Source organism: Crocodylus porosus, unplaced genomic scaffold, assembly GCF_001723895.1.
Source record: "Crocodylus porosus isolate Cpor-Errol unplaced genomic scaffold, CroPor_comp1, whole genome shotgun sequence".
NCBI lineage: Eukaryota > Metazoa > Chordata > Crocodylia > Crocodylidae > Crocodylus > Crocodylus porosus.
Genome location: NW_017728951.1, coordinates 42,570,224 through 42,576,348, shown reverse-complemented (window position 1 = coordinate 42,576,348; position 6,125 = coordinate 42,570,224). Strand labels below are relative to the sequence as shown.

General features: G+C 42.7%; 1 long non-coding RNA gene across 1 annotated transcript; it reads left to right on the top strand.

Moving 5' to 3' along the window:
- Nucleotides 1-359: 359 nt before the first annotated feature.
- On the top strand, nt 360-678 carry LOC109324119. The gene is made up of 2 exons (XR_002104852.1): nt 360-458; nt 582-678. It is a non-coding gene; the product is annotated as an uncharacterized LOC109324119 (long non-coding RNA).
- Nucleotides 679-6,125: the final 5,447 nt, after the last annotated feature.

Genomic DNA, 6,125 nt, shown 5'->3' with positions numbered 1-6,125 from the left:
CCGCCCGCCGCCGCGGAGGACCCCAACGAGCCGGGGCCGCCCACCTCGCCGCCTGCTCCGCCGCCGCACCCGGCCCCTCCTGTCCCGCCTCGAGGGCAGGCTCCGCTTCTTACGGAGACTTCTCGCCCCCGCGGGGGTGCGCGGGACTCAGGGAAGACGGTCGCCCGGCAGGCAGTGCTGAGGGCAGCCCCGGGGAAGGCATAGGGTCCTTCAGGCCCCGCCGCGGGAGGAGCGGGGCTTAGAGGGACCAGAGTGGGCGGGGCGGGCTGCTTCGAGGAAGTGCGTGCCCCTTTCCGCGCATGTGCTGGAGGGAGTTTCTTTCTTGTGGAGGTGCAAGCAGGCCTCCAGGGTGGGATTTCTGGCCTTCGAGCTTAAATGAAGATAGCGCCCATCGTCACCGAGCCTTACTTAAAACATTACCCAAATGATGGCGCCGTCCCCTCACGGGGGAGTCAGAGGTCGGGGAAGGGCCCTTCCTCGGGTGTTGGGGGCGGGCAGGAGGGGCTCCGTGTCCTTGAAACAAAATAACCTCAGGACTTCCTGGTTTTGCTTTTAAACCTGGTCATTGCATTTATTTTTAGGCATACACAGAGAAGCCAGGCTGCACCTAGGAGCAACATGAAGGAGATGTAGGGAAGCTCAACCAGAGATCACTGATGACATGTAGTTTAAGGATTAGAGTCTTGCCTCGGGCCTGTTTTATTGCTACCCTCCCTCTTACCACCCCTACTACACAGTTCTCCCTTGCCTCAGGGACCAAGTTTTCTGTGTAAACTCCTCCCTTACACCTCACTAGAACCACACTCTGGACGCCCTCCTACGCTGTCCCAATTTCCCCACAGTGAAAAGGCTGGGTGCCCCGACACATGATGTGCAAATGCACAAACAGTAAGGCAGATGTCCTCAGTCTTTTCTGGAATATGTATATATTCTGGCTAGGATTCCTCGCTTACAAATTTTAGTCCTGAATTACCATAAACTCTTAAAGAAAAAAAATCAGGATGCTGACAAAACAAAAAACTTTGCAGCAATTTTCTGATCACAGGGGAGATCTCTTGTGGAAAACAGCTAGACAGAGTATCATGTGGCTGTTCTGCAGCAATCAGTATACTGCAACATGCCTTATGACACTCCTTACAGCAAAAATCATTGAGTCACTGGTGCAATAGAGTGGGCCAAAGTGCAGTTTGGTAGCAGGGTATGAAGTATTCAGCACCCATGAAGTGGCGTGCAAAGACATGCCTTTTAATGCAGTTTCCCCTTCCAACACAAATGCTTTTACCCCCCCAAGCCTCTACAGATTAGTATATTTAGACACACAAGATAAGTATTGTATAGCAGAAGTTACAGGAGAATTTCTCATGAGAGAACATGAGGAAAGAGGGAATGAGAAAAATCAATATACTTTAGTGCATGTTGGACTATACATTAGAAATAGAGGTCTTATTAAATAAAATACTGATTGTTGCCTGTAACAGTCCATTGTTCAAAGCTATTATTCATTCAGAATAGATTTATATAATGGACAATGTACTTTCCTGAATTCAGGACTTAAAACTTTAGTTATGATTTGGCATCATTTTAAGGAATCTAAAAATACAAATAATTACCACCCCACCCTTATGGAACAATAATGAATCATCTGGCTTACTAGATGTTCTATACACTGTATCTGAAGAAAGAATGTGCACACTCCCTTGCATCAACATGCTAGTATAAAGAGATTAAAACCCTTCAACTGTCCCTCATAGCCTAAATCTCCAAGGGAAGGGGATGGTCACTGGAGCTACAGTGGTGAAAGGAAAAGGTACTTAAGTAGGTAGCCCTCTCAGAGTCTGGCTAGTTCCGATACCATCATTCCATAAATACTAATGTGCATACGGTCTTACTTTTGCCTCAACTATCTGTACCATTCACCCATTTCCTACAGCCTGTATTTCTTAGCACCACTTTACATAGATATAGGCTATAAGTCTTTGTCAGGATGCACAAGGCTGCTCTCAGTGAAACCTGCCTGGGTTTGGTGGAAAAGTGATCACAGAAGCCACACTGTAAAGTTGATATGAAAATGTACTGGCTTAGTCATAAGCTCTGCATATTCATCATGCTAAGCATGTGAAAGAAGCTGGAGTTAAAGTTGAATACAAATATAATAAATTAACAATAAAGCACTAATTCAAACTTGCATTTATCAATAATCAAGGCAGTGTAAAGGCAAGAAGAAAAAACACTCCAGACACCTAAAAAAACCCCACACAGCTGTGTGTTTAAGATGGACCACAACAGATGATTTGTGTTAAGGGCTTGTCAACCACCTCAGTTGCATCAAGTTAGCTGCAGATAAAAATTTAAACCAATTTAGTTAAACTGGTGCAAGATAATTTATTTAAACCAGACTTCTTCACTTTAGTTTAACCCAACTGGGAACAGATTTAAGATAAAACAAACCATTTTTAAAAAATAAGTGTCTACCCAGGTGTTTGCACTAGTTAATTTGAACTGGTGCCAGTGTAGATGTAGCCAGCCCTTCACAATAGCAGCAGCAGATTTTTAATATGTTGTAGATCATAGACATTAGGGTTGGAAGGGACCCTGTGAATTCATTGGATCCAGTCCCCACCGAAAGGGCAGGAAGTCAGCTGGGGTCAGATCACCCCAGCAAGATAAGCATCCAAACATTTCTTGAAGGTATCCAGAGTAGGTGCTTACACCACTTCTAGGGGGAATTTATTAGTCCTGGAGAATCACTTTGAGTCTGTGGTAAATACTAATACTGCTGCTTACTGTAAATTTTGCATGCTTCTTTTGTATAAGTATGGGCATGATCCATTCTAATTGATCCTATTGTAGCAAAAAGAATGAGAAAATAAGATGGTAGAGATTAGAAACGTCAGAGAAGAAGCTAATAACCAACTGGGGACACACATACTTACTTTTTCTCTTGTGTTTTTTTTTACTTGACAACCAATTCTTTTCCTTCTTCTTTTTCCTTTCTAGTGAGATCTCCATCTCCCTTAACTTTCTTCCCTATAGCTTAGAGAGCACGCATAGTAAGTACTGCTGTGCTGCAGCTTTATGCAACCTCTAAGGGTTCTAGGCTGTCTAAATTGGTAGGACCTTGATCCTTGTAGGAGGAGCTATTTTAAGGCCTTTTGAAGGGGAAGGACACTCTGAGTTTTCTGCTTTTAAAGGGATCAAGATTTTCTGATAAAATATAAAAGCATTCAAATAACTACATGTAAATATATAATTGCAAATAGAACTCTCTTGGCAAAACTGAGCCTGGTTCAGAGAAAAGCCCAGGTTCTCTAATTCACTGAAGCAGAGTAATGGAATTTGCTATAAGAAGTGTGTGCAGCAGCTTCACCTGTGATAACAGTCAGCAAACAGGAGTACTTCTCACTCCTGCTGTACTATTGGGAATTTCCCTCTCTTACTTCTGTTTGAACTCCATACATACTAGCCATGTCCTGTTCTTTATTAAAAAGTAATTAATTAAGCTTCATATTGCCTTATTGAGATATTACCCCCATTTTTCAGACAAAAAACCTGAAGAGAAGAATTTCAGATCTCTCAGTTCTCAAGCCTGTGTTTTGACCATGCCTTTTGGTACTACCCTGTCTAATACAACTTTCTGTATATATGAATACTACACATCTGTTTTCAGTGCCTGTACCCTCATCCCCTCCCCACATGGGATAAGAACTGGGTATATGTTAGATATGCTAATGTATTTAGCTTGGCACAACTACCATTACGTCAAATATGCCATAAGATGTCTCCCAAATAATATAGGAGAAAGAATATATGGCATGATTAACTGTTGGGACTTGATATTTGTAATGTGCAGGCTATATGCCGAAGGCTCATATGAGTAGAAAGTAGCCATGCAGGACTTCTGAGATGATGAGTGTAAATATTCCCTAAGCCTCCAGTTGCAGAGTTTTGTTTTCTGGCAAGACCACTGATTTTCATAAGAGAGCAGAGCTCCCCTTTCTTACTGTATGTCTCTGTGGTCCTACTTCAGAAGGCATCAGTGAGACTTCTCCCTGCAGAAAATAGGGCTGAAAGGGACTTCCAGAGATCATATAGTCCAAAAGTGTACAAGGCTGCAAGAGTGTAATTTTGAGGTTGATATCCTCCCTGCTGTAGTATGAATGATTGATGTGAATGAATGAATTTCTCTTTAATCTCTTTATTCATCCCAGCTGGCAACCTACTTGCTAAGCTGATTCTCCTGCATAGTAACCATTTCCTGTAAAATGTCTAGGGTGCCTGAAGCCATCACTCTGCACACACTTAAAGCGTGAAATTGCACTCATATGGTTTGTTCTACAGATTTTCCTGAGATTTACTCCATCCATAAAGTTAGACATCTCCTCTGTTGTCTGAGGTTTAGGGGAACAATCTTCCCCAAATCCTATTGCATACAAATGGGGAAAAAAAAACACTTTCTAGAACACCTTCTGTGTATTTATGTTATTCTGGAGTAAGAAAAAACACCAGTGTGGAGACTGTACCTAATACCTGATGGTGCTATAGAGACTTGTATGCAAATTAATAAACAGTGGTGTTAGTTCTCCCATTACCCAAATATTCCAGTAGGTTTATGCTCTGGACACTGTGTGACAAATATAAAACAAAAAAGAGAGGGAAATACAGGACCTTTAAGGATACATGACCATAACATATTCCAGCCAGGACATTCCTGAGCATACCCATCCACCTGCTTTTGCCTGCATACTCCAAATCTGGATAGATTCAGGCAAGGCCACTCCAGCTATCTCTGGTGTCTGTTCACAAGCATGTTGTAGACTGAGTTCAGGAAGCAATCTTATTGGGATGCCCCTTCAGCAGGCTTTTAATGTATAAATAGGCAATCCCTACTTGCATGAATAAGAACAGACCCATGCTATCTCAAGTTATTCAGCTATAAACTACACCCAGGGAGCAGCACTGTTCCTACTGAACACCCTGAAGATTGTAGCATACTAGCTGCACTTTTAAACACCTCATTTCCCAGTTTGAAATAAACCCCCAAATCTCGATTTTTATTTTTATTTTTACTTTTTTTTTTCCCCTCCATTATTTCAACAAGATTGTTTTGCCATTTTGGGATTTTTCTCCTGGAGGGAACTTTTTCTAAAGGCCATTAGTTCTCGCTGTTGATATGGGGAAGAGGAAAAGCGGAGGTCACATAGATTGAAACAGTTTCCATATTACATTGTAGTCTAACCTCTGCCTCTAAATGACATTACATTTGTAAGTGAGTCTGTGTTTAAAGAGAAATGTCAGACTGTCCATACTAAGAACTGAAACTTTTATGCCAAAGCCTCCTTTCTCCTCTTACCCTTCCATTAACCCTTGCTAACTTCAGCACTATTGACAAGAAGTCAACAGCACTTGAGCCATGCACATTTCACGGGGCTCATTAATGACAAACATCTTTAACTAAGAGACAGCAGGGGCTGTTTATACTGTTGCAGTACAGTACCATGGGGCACGTATCTAAGACATGCCATGTCTGCTGTGGATGCTACTGCCCAAGCTCCAAGTTACCTTATCAACATATGTCAGTTTATAGCCCTGACCTGAAGGCAATTCACTTTCTGTTTTCTGTGTAAGTAACTCTAAGTTTGATAATAGATGGATTGTCAGCCTATCAAAACAAGGTATAAGAGCTAATGACTGTAAGCTGAAGCCAAGCAATTTAGACTAGAAATATAGCCCACACTCGAGTTGGGGTCGTTAACCTTTGCAACAGCTTGCCAATAATTGTAGTGGACTTTCTACTACTGAACATAATAGGTTCCTGTCTTATGCAGGAAGCCAGACTAGGTGATCCACAAGAGAAGGTTGAGAGGTGACCTTGTGACTGCCTATAAATTCATCATGGGGGTGCAGCAGGGAATTGGTGAGGCTCGCTCACCAAGGTGCCCCTGTGGGTCACAAGAAATAATGGCCATAAGCTAGCAGAGAGCAGATTTAGACTAGACATTAGGAAGAACTTCTTCACGGTTAGAGTGGCCAAAATCTGGAATGGGCTCCCAAGGGAGGTGGTGCTCTCCCCTACACTGGGGGTCTTCAAGAGGAGGTTAGATAGGCATCTGGCTGGGGTCATCTGA